At 41.2% G+C, this 12,875-nt stretch overlaps 1 pseudogene across 1 annotated transcript; it reads left to right on the top strand.

The window, feature by feature from the left end:
- The first annotated feature begins 1,141 nt into the window (after nt 1–1,141).
- Nucleotides 1,142–2,025, top strand: LOC308429673 (F-box/SPRY domain-containing protein 1-like; annotated as a pseudogene). Its single transcript has one exon. The product of its transcript is annotated as an F-box/SPRY domain-containing protein 1-like (transcript).
- The last annotated feature ends 10,850 nt before the right edge of the window (nt 2,026–12,875 follow it).

Genomic DNA, 12,875 nt, shown 5'->3' on the forward strand with positions numbered 1-12,875 from the left:
AATCTTCTTTCAACTAATCCAAAAGAAGAAAGTCACACAAACATAATTCCACCTCTAACAACAAAAATAACGAGAAACAACAATCATTGGTCCTTAATATCTTTCAACACCAATGGACTCAATTCCTAAATAAAAAGACATAGACTAACAGACTGGATACTTAAGGAACCAAAATTTTGCTGCATATAGGAAACACACCTAGGTAACAAAGACAGACGCTACCTCAGAGTAAAAGGCTGAAAAACAATTTTCCAATCAAATGGTTCCAAGATGTCCTCCAGTAGATGAATGGATACAAAAATTGTGGTACATTTACACAATGGAGTACTACTCAGTTATCAGAAACAATGACTTTATGAAATTCATAAGAAAATGGATGCATCTAGAGAATATCATCCTGAGTGAGGTAACCCAGTCACAAAAGAACAGATATAATATGCAGTCACTGATAATTGGATACTAACCCCAGAAAGCTCTGAACACCCCAGAAACAACTCACAGACTATATGAAGTTCAAGAAAAACAAAGGCCAAAAAAAATAAAAAAAAAGAAAAAGAAAAAGAAAAATCATTACACTTAATCTTTACACACCAAGAAAACTTTGACTATTTCCAGGTTCTATCTTGTTTTACATGTACTTTATGCTCATTGTAACTAGTAAGATTTTAATGCATACTATCAAACCTTTAAAAAAATCAAGTACTGACAAAAATGTGTTCATATACTTTTATGCAAAAATGCTATTAAATCTGTACATTTATCTCTGTTTTTTAAAATAAAGTTGTTCAATTAAAAAAATGGTTCCAAGAAATAAGCTGGAGTAGCCATTCTAATGTTGAATAAAATTGACTTTTAACCAAAAATTGTGTGTGTGTGTGTGTGTGTGTGTGTGTGTGTCTGTGTGTATGGAAAGAGGAAGGACACTTCACAACCAACAAAGGAAAAATCCTCCAAGATGAAATCTCAAATTCTGAATATCTATGCTCCAAATGCAAGGGCACCTACATTCATAAAAGAAACTTTATTAAAGCCCAAAGCATATATTGCACCTCACACAATAATAGGGGGAGACTTCAACACCCCACTTTCATCAATGGACAGATCATGGAAACAGAAACTAAACAGAGACGCAGTGAAACTAATGGAAGTGGGAGTCGAGGTACAGTGGCAGCAGCGGTGGCCTTTGTGCTGGCTGGTGCAGTGCCAGCACAGGCTCAGGGTCCTCCGAGTTGGCAGCCAGTTGCCCAGCCGGGTGGGTGTTGGCGTTGGTGTTCTCCTACCTGGTGCAGTGCCCTGGTGTGCAAGCACTAGTACTGCTGCCTCCAGTGAGGTTAGGGTTAGTGAGTACAGTGAGGTGTGGTGGAGCCCGTGCACCCACAGCCTAGCAGAAGAGGCTCTGCACACGGACATCCTGTACAACCTGCCCAGTTACAAGGCCAAGGCATAAGCTTTCACACATGCCTTCAGCACGAATGACTGCTCCAGGAATTTCTATCTCAAGAAGAGTGGCTTGACATTACATCGGAATCCCATTACTCAGAGCACTGATGGTGCAAAGACCAAGATTGGCTTCAGTGAGGGCCGCCACACCTGGGAAGTCTGCTGGGAGAGCCCTTTTGTCACTGTGGCAGTGATAGGGGTTGCTACAAAATGGGCCCCCATGCAGTGCCAAGGTTACGTTGCATTGCTGGGGAGTGCTGACCAGAGCTGGGGCTGGAATCTGGTGGGCATACTGGGAAAGTCAGTGACAGCTTTCCAACGTGCAACAATGCACCAAAATATCAGCTAGGGGAGAGGATCCGAGTCATCTTGGACATGGAGGATAAGACTTTAGCCTTTGAGCGTGGGTATGAGTTCCTGGGAGTTGCCTTCCGAGGACTTCCAAAAGCCTGCTTATACCCAGCAGTTTCTGCAGTTTATGGGAACACAGAAGTGACTTTGGTTTATCTTGGAAAACCTTGGATGGATGACAGTGGCTTTCTTTTAAAAAGGACAGTGGAGAAGAGATGTAATTGTGGAAAATAGAACCATGAGGTGACAGCATCACATGTGCATGACCAGGAAACATCCTGAAGACACACAAAGTTGAGAACTGGAGAAGCAACTCTACAGCAGAGATGGTCACGTGTTTCCTCTTTCCACTGGGCCAGAAAATCCTCAGGGTTGCGGCTGGTTGAGTGGGTAGTTAACATAAGCGCATTACCACAGAGTCTTCTCTAAGTTAGCAGTGTGTTACTTCCAGCTTAAAGGTGAGTGTGCAGAGATGCTAGAGGAGGGAACGTCAAACGTTTATGTAGTGTTCATAGAGAAGGCTCGGTCCCATCTTACAACTGCCTGTTCTTTCTCCAGTCCCTTTATTTCCAGCCAGATTGACTTAGAAGGTATGAAGCTGGCTGGGTTTATTTAATATTTGAATATACTGAAAAGCATTGTCTGCCCGGACTGCACTTCTCTAGCAATGAGAAACAAAATTGTGCAGTGATTTTAAAAGTTGTATATATTATGTCTGTAAAAACTGTAAAAAAGAAAAAGGACAAAGGCATTGCTTTGTTCTACTTCAATTTCTTAAAGGTCACTACATGGTACAAAATTACTGTGACATTTGGTGACAGTAGGTGTACTGGTTGGTTCTGTGCCAACTTGACACAAGCTGGAGTTATCACAGAGAAAGGAGCCTCAGTTGAGGAAATGCCTCCATGAGATCCAGCTGTAAGGCATTTTCTCAACTAGTGATCAAGGGGGGAGGGCCCAGCCCATTGTGGGTGGTGCCATCCCTGGGCTGGTAGACCTGGGTTCTATAAGAAAGCAGGCTGAGCAAGCCAGGGGAAGCAAGCCAGTAAGTAACATCCCTCCATGGCCTCTGCATCAGCTCCTGCTTCCTGACCTGCTTGAGTTCCAGTCCTGACTTCCTCTGGTGATGAACAGCAATGTGGAAGTGTAAGATGGATAAACCCTTTCCTCCCCGACTTGCTTCTTGGCCATGATGCTTTGTGCAGGACAGTAGGGTAACAGAAGAGGCATGTTGTACTGGCTCATTTGATAGTGTTTTGGGCTTATAGTCCATGGCTATAGAAGAACTATGATAAAGGCTCCTCAGTTGGTTAAAGACTGGGGAAGCAGATCTACTTATAATTATGCACATGCCAGCAAGGCTGACTCAGAAGTAATAGAAATTTGCCTCTTGGCATCTGGCTTTAGTTTTTGGCCTTCTGATAAAACTGGTCTCTGCACAGAAGAGCTTCAGCTGCTCTTACAGCGCTTGGTGTGAGCGCTATTAGTATAAACCCTAGGAGAACACATGGTCAGCAGTTCTTTTACTTCCTAACTTTATAATGTGGCAGATGTTATGAAGAATTTTTAAGTTCATATTGTTTTCATTATACAACAACTGAAGCCTCAAAGTCTCCATCAAATGTTTACTCACCCATCTGAGACAGTGCCAGCCTGAACCCAGGTTGGGTTATTCTCAATCATGTAGGTGTGGCTCCCACGGGACTTAATGCTGAGAACTTCAGACTGGCAAAAATATGAAAGCGCCATTGAAAAGAGGTAAACATTATTTCCTGTTTTGACCCATAAACCTTCTCACTAATACTCTCGAATTAATAATTCAACACATGAGATGAAATGGTTATTAATTTCTTTTGTTAGAAGAGAAACATCTGTCTGTATAAAGGTATAATTAATATGTTTCAGATACATAAGAATTGATGGAGGCAAGTAAAATCTTTGTACTTAAAAAAAGAAACTAACAGAAGTTACGAACCAAATGGATTTAACAGATATCTATTGAACATTTCATCCTAAAACAAAACAAAAGAATATACCATCTTCTCAGCACTTCACGGTACCTTCTCCGAAACTGACCATATAATCGGTCACAATACAGGTCTCAACAGATACAAGAAGATTGAAATACTCCCATGCATCCTATCAGACCACTATGGACTAAGACTGGTCTTCAATAACAATAAAAATGACAGAAAGCCCACAAACACATGGAAGTTGGACAATGCTCTACTCAATGATAACTATGTCAAGGAAGAAATAAAAAATGAAATGATAAACTTTTTATAATTTAATGAAAATGAAGGTACAACATACCCAAACTTTTGGGACACAATGAAAGCAGTGCTAAGAAGAAAACTCATAGCTTTGAGTGACTCCAAAAAGAAACTGGAGAGAGCATACACTAGCAACTTGACATTACACCTAAAAGCTCTAGAAGCATACACACCTAAGAGGAGAAGAGTAAAAGGAATAATCAAACTCAGTGCTGAAATCAACTAGGTAGAAACAAAAGAACTATACATGAGTCAACAAAACCAGGAGCTGGTTCTTTGAGAAAATCAACAAGATAGATAAACCCTTACCAGACTAACCAGAGGCCACAGAAACAGTATCCAAATTAACAAAATCAGAAATGAAACAGGGGACATAACAACAGAAACTGAGAAAATTCAAATAATCATCAGATCCTACTACAAAAACCTATATTCAACAAAATTAAAAATCTGGATGAAACGGACAATTTTCTAGAAAGATACCAGGTACCAAAGTTAAATCAGGATCACATAAACCATCTAAACAGCCCCATAACCCCTAAATAAATAGAAGCAGTCATCAAAAGCCTCCCAACCAAAAGAAAAAAAGCCCAGGACCAGATGGGTTTAGTGCAGAATTCTATCAGACCTTCATAGAAGACCTAATACCAATACTCTCTAAACTATTCTACAAAATAGAAACAGAAGGAACACTACCCAAACCCTTCTATGAAGCCACAATTACGCTCATATCTAAACCACACAAAGACCCTACAAAGAAAGAGAACTTCAGACCAATTCCCCTCATGAACATCAATGCAAAAATATTCAATAAAAGTCTCACAAACCGAATCCAAGAACACATCAAGGTGATCATCCATTACGATCAAGTAAGCTTCATCCCAGGAATGCAGGGATATTCAATATGAAGACCTTATGAAGCTCAAAAAGAAGGAAGGCCAGAATGTAATTGCCTCAGTCCTTCTTAGAAGGGAGAAAAAAAAAAAAAAAAACTCACATGAGGAAATACAGGGACAAATAGAGGAGCAGAGACTGAAGAAAAGATCATCCAGAGACTGCCTCACCTGGAGCTCCATCCCATATGCAGCCACCAAACCCAGTCACTATTGCTGATGCCTAGAAGTGCTTACTGGCAGGAGCCTGATATGGATGCCTCCTCAGAGGCTCTGCCAGAGCCTGACAGATACAGATGAGGATGCTTAAAGCTAACCATCAGACTTAACACAGGGACCCAATGGAGGAGCTAGAGAAAGAACAGAAGGAGCTGAAAGGGTTTGCAACCCCATGTGAAGAACAATATTAACCAACCAAACACCCAGAGCTCTGAAAGACTAAAACACCAACCAGTGAGTACACATGGAGAGACCCATGGCTCCAGTTGCAGAGGATGTATTGTCTGGTATCTGTGGGAGAAGAGGCCTTTGGTCCAGTGAAGACTCATTTTCCCAGTGTAGGGTAATGGTAAGGTGCCTAGGTGGGAGTGGGTGGTTGGGAGTGGGTGCATCTTCATAGAAGCAAGGGGAGGTGGGGGGGGGTGGGTGGAAGGGATAACATTTGAAATGTAAATACAGAAAATATTCAACAAAAAGAATAATTTTAAAAGATTAAATAAAACTTAAAATTAATTGAGAGTCAGGACCAGGAGGAAGGAGCAGGTATTTGGAGCAAGAGCATGTCAGAGATATTCTGATTCATCTGTGGTATTATTGTTCCCTATGCCTTTCCTCCCTTTAACCTGCACCTTCCTGCCTTCAGTCGGCCCTGCTTTTCACCATCTTACTCCCAGTGCATCCTCAGACAGGCAGTCTCTAGCTCACCCCAACCATATATTTGCACATTATATTCCAAGACAAGCTCACACTTCAATGCCTAGGCTGGCATTAACCTCGTCCTGTGTCTTGGGGCAGGTCTTGAATTTATGAACCTCTTGTTTCAGCCCCCCAAACTGCTAGGATTATAGGCTTGGATCATTAAGCCCAGGTTCAGAGTGACATATTTCAATTGGATTTGTTTTGAGGAGCACAGTGAGGTGGCTCTGGGCTCTGCTCTATGAAGCGCATCAGGATGAATTAGTATTCTACTAATACCTCTAGCCTGCTAGTTTGGTCCTTGTCAAGCATTTATTTATTTACACCCCAAATGTTACCCCACTCCAGGATGCCTCGCAGACCTTTCCTCCAGACCACAGCGGTACGTCATGTCCTTGCAGGATTAGTCACATCCTCTCCCCTGAGGCCAGAAGTGGTAGTCATCTGTTACGTAAGTTTCAGGGGCCTTGAAACAGCCCTTGTATGCTTTTTGGTTGGTGGCTCTGGGAGCTCCCAGGAGTCTAGGTTAACAGTATTGGATCTACTGTGGAGTTGCCAACTCCTTGAGGTCCTTCCTTTCTTCCCCTAACTATTCCACAGGGGTCCTCGACTTCCATCCTATATTTATTTGCCTTTCTGTATCTGCATCTGTCTGCGGGGTAGAGCCTCTAAGAGGGTTGGTATGCTCAGGCCCTTTGCAAGTACACAATACCATCGATGCAGTAAGGGACTGGTGCCTGCCCATGTGACAGGTCTCAAATGGGCTGACCACTTGTAGGTTGTTTCTTCAGTCTCTGTTCCTGAATTTCTGTTAGACAGGACCAATTTGGGGCCAAAAAAATTGGGGGTGGTTTGGTGTTCCCTCTTCTGGGGGTCCTGTCTGACTACTGATGACAGTTATGCTAGGTTCTTGTTGGCAAGCATAACAAAATGTCATTAATAATATCATGTTTGGTGTCTCTCTCATCGTTCTTAATGTTGGAATATTACTGACTTGTGTAAAACATTTTCTTCATCCACTCTTCCACCGAGAGATGTGTGTTGTTTCTCATTCACTGGTATTACCAGTAAAGCTGGTTTGAAGACAGTTGAACACATGTCCTTGGGCTATGGTAGATCATCTTTTGAGTATACATCCAGGAGTAGTATATTGGTTCTTGGAGCAGATCTACTCCCAACTTTCTGATAAATCATCAAATTGATTTGTAAATTGTGTGTATAAATTTGCACTTCCACCCATCAGGAATGGAGGAGTGTTTATCTTGCTCCAGATCTGCCTCAGCATGAGCTGTTGCTTGAGTTCTTGATCTTAGCCATTCTGACAGGTGGAAGATGGAATCTCATTTTGATTTGCGGTTCCCTTATGACTAAGTTTGTTGAACATTTCATTAAGTTTTTACATATCATTAGAGATTCTTCCATTGAGAATTTTCTTTAGATCTGTACCCAATTTATAACTGGGTTTTTTCTTTTGTTAATGCCTACTTTCTTGAGTTGCTTACATATTTTGAATCTTAGCCCTCTGGGAGATGTGGAATAGGTGAAAATCTTTTCATTCTGTAGGGTGCCCTTTTGTCCTTTTGACGGTTTTCTTTCCCTTACAGGAGATTTTCAGTTTCATGAGACCCTATTTTTTAATTGTTCTTAGTGACTAAGCCATTGGTGTCCTGTTGAGGAAGCTGTTGTCTGTGACAACGCATTTAAGGCCATTTTCTACTTTGTCTTCCGTCAGATTGAGGGTATCCAGCTTTATGCTGAGGTTTTGGATCCACTTGGACTTGAGTTTTGTGTAGAGTGATAGACATGGATCTATTGGCATTTTCCTATGTGCAGACACCAGTCAGAGCAACAATACTGCTGAAGATGCTTCAGTTTGTCCACTGTGTAGTATTGCCTTCTTCATCAACAATCAAGTGTCTATAGATGTGAGGGTTTGATTCTGGGTCTTTAATTTGCTTCCATTTTTCAACCTCTCTATATTTCTATCAGAACCATCTTCTGCTCAAGTCAGCTTTTCTGCTCTCACTGTTGACAGTCTTCTCTGGAGATCCCCAGAGAGTTCATTCAGATAGCGCAGCCCTCTCAGCCCCCTTTTATTTAAATATTAATGTAGCATTTTATCCCAGGTTCCCTTTTGATTAGCTCATGAATCCATACCACTAGCCCTTTGATTCTTAGAAGAAAGGAAGTACATTATTTTAAACATTGTAAATTGGTTCAGAGGTATGACAGCCTTTGTAAGAATCAACTTAGCTGAGTAGGATCCTGTTCTGAGATTACCACTCAGACCATGAGTAAACCAAAATCTAGCTCTGTGCCTGACTGACCTTGAACTCAAGAATCTGCCTGTCTTCGGAGATCTTTCTGACAAGCTTGGTCATAGAGGAGCTGCCTCTGATCTTCTAGGTCTGTGAAGCTCCTTATACAATTTATACTGTATCCTTAGTTTTTGAAAGTTGAGAATTTATATATTTTTGAACTTGTGTTCTAAGAGTTCCATCCCACATCCTTAAAGGTTGTCCTCAAGGTCCCAGTCTTCACCAATTCTGCTGTGACACTGGACACACGCTTGCCTTCTGAACTTACTCTGCCTCTCATTATCAAGAAATCATTAACCTTGGCAGGGAGAATACTTCCTGAAGGAGGAACATGAAATTAAATACATCGTTTTTAATACAAACAAGTCTAATGCCCAGCAACCATGAATGCTGGTGGAGGCCAAAGCCCTGCTGGCTCTGTTCCATGGGCAGGAAAGCATATCACAGAACCCCTTCCACATTTCCAAGCAGGACTTGAAACTCTGCGAAACACACATGGTATAGCAGTTAGAGTTACAACAGTCTCCCAGAACAAGGTTTCTATAAGAGATTAGTGCTGTGCTTTGAAGCCACCATTATTGGGACTGGGACAGCCTGCTGTGCTCAGGAAAGGCTTTGCACTCCCGAGGCTGCAGAGACAGACATAAGCTGTGGTTCTCCCAAGAGAGCCGCGTGCTTCTGTGGAACACCAGCCCTCTGCTTGGCAGAAAGCACAGCTAGTGGTGAGAAAAACAGCAGGCTAACCTGAGACCACTGAGTCTCCATCCCAGTGCATGGTGAGAGGTGCTGGCCCAACCAAGCAAATCAGGGTACATGGGTCACAGTCTCTTGGTGGATGCCTGAAGATGAAGGCCTAAATCCGTGCAGAAACAAGGCAGGTTGGAGAGGCCTGGCCACGGCTGGCAAGAGGCAGAGGCAGGAGCCCTGAGCTGGCTGTGAAACCCTGAGACGGAGCAAACACCGCACAAGTACAAACTAAAGGATCTCATGAGTCAGAAACAAAAAGGTACTGAGTTTAAAGAACGATGAAAGACGGGGGAAGCCAAGTTTTCAAAATCACAGAAAGAAATATTTAATTTAAATGTAAGAAAATAAAATCTTTAGGGAGAAGTTTTGAGATTAACATGGGAAATGTTATCTATATTTGAGACGGAAGGAGGCACAATGACACAAGGCATCTTGATTCTGTGTCCTTATCAGAAAACAAGTTGGTGTTTTTTTTCTCCAATGATTATAGTTTTACATGCCCTCGTTGGGAGAGATCAGAATGAGACAGACTTGGAGAAAGAAGAGACTGAGAAATTAGATACTAGACTTGAATCCACAGAACAGAGACTGAAAAATATCAAAATAGACAATGATCAAAGGAATCCAATCTGAAACTTAAAATAACATTAAAAGACAGTAGCTCAAGACAGGAAGATTTCACTGGGGCTTGTGAAATTAGGGTGGCAGCCAACAGAAATACAATATTTTGAGCAGAATCCAGATTCTGCTTATTGGTGCTAATGTAAAGCAAGTCTAGTGGACTGTATGCTTCACTTTGTAGACTTTGGAGGATTGAAATACACACCCATGTTGATACATCATGCAGTTCATACATGTTTGGAGCTCCAGTGGGCTTTTGCTTTTCATTCAGAGGAAGAAGACTCATTTATTACAGATGATGGTTTTTCAGATTAAAACTGATTATCCTCGGCATAGATATCCAGTAGAATACAACAATATTTTGGACATTATGTCATACAAAATTATTGATAAAGGTAAAGCCATTACAAAAATATCTAACAGGACATTCAAGGAAATGTTCATAAAATAGAGGAGTTATATGATATCTACCAAAAATGGTTTTAAATGTGATTTTTTTTTTAATTTAAATTCTTTTAAAACTCAATGAGACGAACAGCACAATTGCTAAGATACACTGGATTTTAGAAAAGACTATTGCATTAGGTCATCCTACAGCAGTCTTAATTCCAAAATGGAAGAAAGGAGGTATGCTGTGTTGGTGGATGTACTCTTTTGCACTGAGGGCAGATGTGGTCTCTTGATGTGGTTAAGCCTGGCTGCCTTAGATGATGCTGATCACCACTGCTGTTCTGAGTAAAGGTATCACAAAAAGCTACCAAGGATTTTATTAGGATGACCATAATAACCATCTTAACAAACTTGTTTCCAAAAGTTTTTAATCCCAGCTCACATGGAGGGTCACAGACTCTTCTAACCTCTTCCCACAGCATAATCAAGTGGAATAAAACAAGGCCAAGCAATTCTTGTGTCTGGGGACAGAGAATCTAAAACACCTGGTTGACAATGCTTGGTTTCCGCAGTTACAATTCACTTGAATGACACATGGACTGAAATGTCACTGTCTAAGAACCTGGAATTCTTTCCTCTTTTCCTTTGCTACCTTTAGCCTATCAGCATTAAACTCATTAAAGAGCCTTTAAAAGAATAATAAGGGAGTAACAGTGGACATTTAACCTGTGAGATGTGTAGGTCCTGCAGAAACATGTGTGACCACACCAGCTCAGTCAGTCAGCGGGATCTCAAGGGAGAGGGTGAGGATTAAAGAAAGAAAAGTCAATTAGATAACATTATATCATGACACAGGCTGAAGCTGAAGTGCCTTTGTTTGTTCCCAGTTTGCTTTTATACCATTCTAGGTACATCCAAAGAGTAGGGTCAGTTCTTAGATCAAAGACAAAGAGATTAAACAAAGGAATAAACAAAGCCCTGTGGTCACTGTGTCTAGGTACATATCAGGATGACCAAGATAAAAGGAATGCCACACATGCCTCGGCTGTGTTACCTTGAGCTTTGCATTAGCCCAAATGTAAATATTACCTGAGCATATAGTCTCTTGTCCTCCTAGCCCACTGTAAATATTCTTGCCAATATCCTAGAAGCAGCATCAAGGGCTCTCCACATGTGGATGATGGAGGATTGGATCACACACTCAATGACAAAGAAAAACAATATTGTTCAATAGTTGGAAGACAGTGGACTATAAGGCAAGAGAGCTGCATTTGATGGGCACCTTTTGGTTACTGAGATTAGGACCACAGGCTATTTCCTTGCAAGTTAGGCCACTCATTCTTACTGAGCCCATTAAAAGTGAGATACCCATTGCATTAATGAGGCTGAAGGGTCTAAGCTCAAGCCTGAGTAAAGACTCTGCATTTGCATATACGGTGCATCCCTGGTGATCTGTGGGGACCTCGTGATCTGAGTATAGCAAGTCCTAGAGCTAACATTGGAAGAACTATAACCCTGAAGTTCTACAAATAGAGGGAAGACTGTGGACATTTGTTATGGTCTCTCTTGGTTCTGTGGGCCTCCTTGTAGCACAAGCCATTGAAGCTTATCCCCAACTAGTTTATAAATAAATGAGACTCAAACTATGTTTTGGGCTTCTTTGGTTTTTTTGTTTGTTTGTTTTGTTTTTGGCTTTGGCAATCTGGGAAGCAACCCCTAATCCATCTTTTGAACTGTTGGCCTGGCTACCTCCCAGCACTGTTCTCCAAATACTTACTGTTTCTCCTGGCCATGTGCTCATGGTACCTCTCCTGTCATGGCCGCTTCCCTTCTCTCTCCTCTCTCTTCCTCTCACTTCTCCTCCTCCAACCAGGTCACTCAAAACCCACATACCTCTAACCCCTCCAGTAATTGGCTGTAGCCAATTTTATTTAACCAATAGTTTCAAAGTAAGGAATAAGATTTGCACAACAAAAGCTTGTAAATGAGAGGTGTAGGCTTAGACCTTAAATGAGAGATGTCACTCGTAGGCCTAGGCCTTCAGGTACAGAACTTAGAGTTACAATATATAACAACAATACAATAGGCAAGATGTCCCACCACATCGCATTGACAACTCTCACCTTAGATGACTTTGAAATCCTGAAACTCCTGCATCCACTTCCTAAGTGTCATCATTACAGGCCAGTGTTGCCATGTGTGGCTTAATTGGCGTCGTTTCAACTTCATTTAATAAGTCATTAGAATGATCAGATGGATAAGGTGAGGAGTTACACTTAATTATATTGAAAACGACTTATCTCTGTGAGCTTGGGCTGATTCACCATTTGCTGAATAAAAATATAAAAAAACAGATTCAATGATAGAGAAAAGAAAATAATATTCATGGTTGGAAGACAGTGGACTTTAAGGCAGGAAAGCTACATTTGATGGGAACATTTTCATTACTGAGATTAGGACCAGAGGCTACTGGTCCCGGCTACTCTAACCAGTCATTTTAAACTACTCATCCCTATTAAGCCCATTAAAAGTAGCAAATTATATAGTTGTGACATATAATCTATAATCTAGTCACACTGGAGACAAGGTGGGCAGATCTTTTTGATGTTCTAGAGCACAGTCTGCACGAGTCCAGGCCACTCAGGGATCCACAGTGAGACCACTCTCAAAAACAAAGAAAAGAAGAAAACAAAAGAAAAATGCAAATTCTTAAAAAGGGAAGCATGAAATTTATTGGAACAGTACTGAAGATCTAAGTAAACCAATCCATCTTTGGCATCCTAACCGGGTTAGATAAAAGGCAAGAGAAATGAACAATTAAGTAATCTAACCAAACCCTATAATGAATTTACCCCATATCTAAAAAAATTACCAACTCATATCTCACTTCTCCCCTGTAAGATATACAGTTAATATTTAAATGTTTT

Source organism: Micromys minutus (genome assembly GCF_963924665.1).
Source record: "Micromys minutus genome assembly, chromosome: 14".
In the NCBI taxonomy this organism is placed as follows: Eukaryota; Metazoa; Chordata; class Mammalia; order Rodentia; family Muridae; genus Micromys; species Micromys minutus.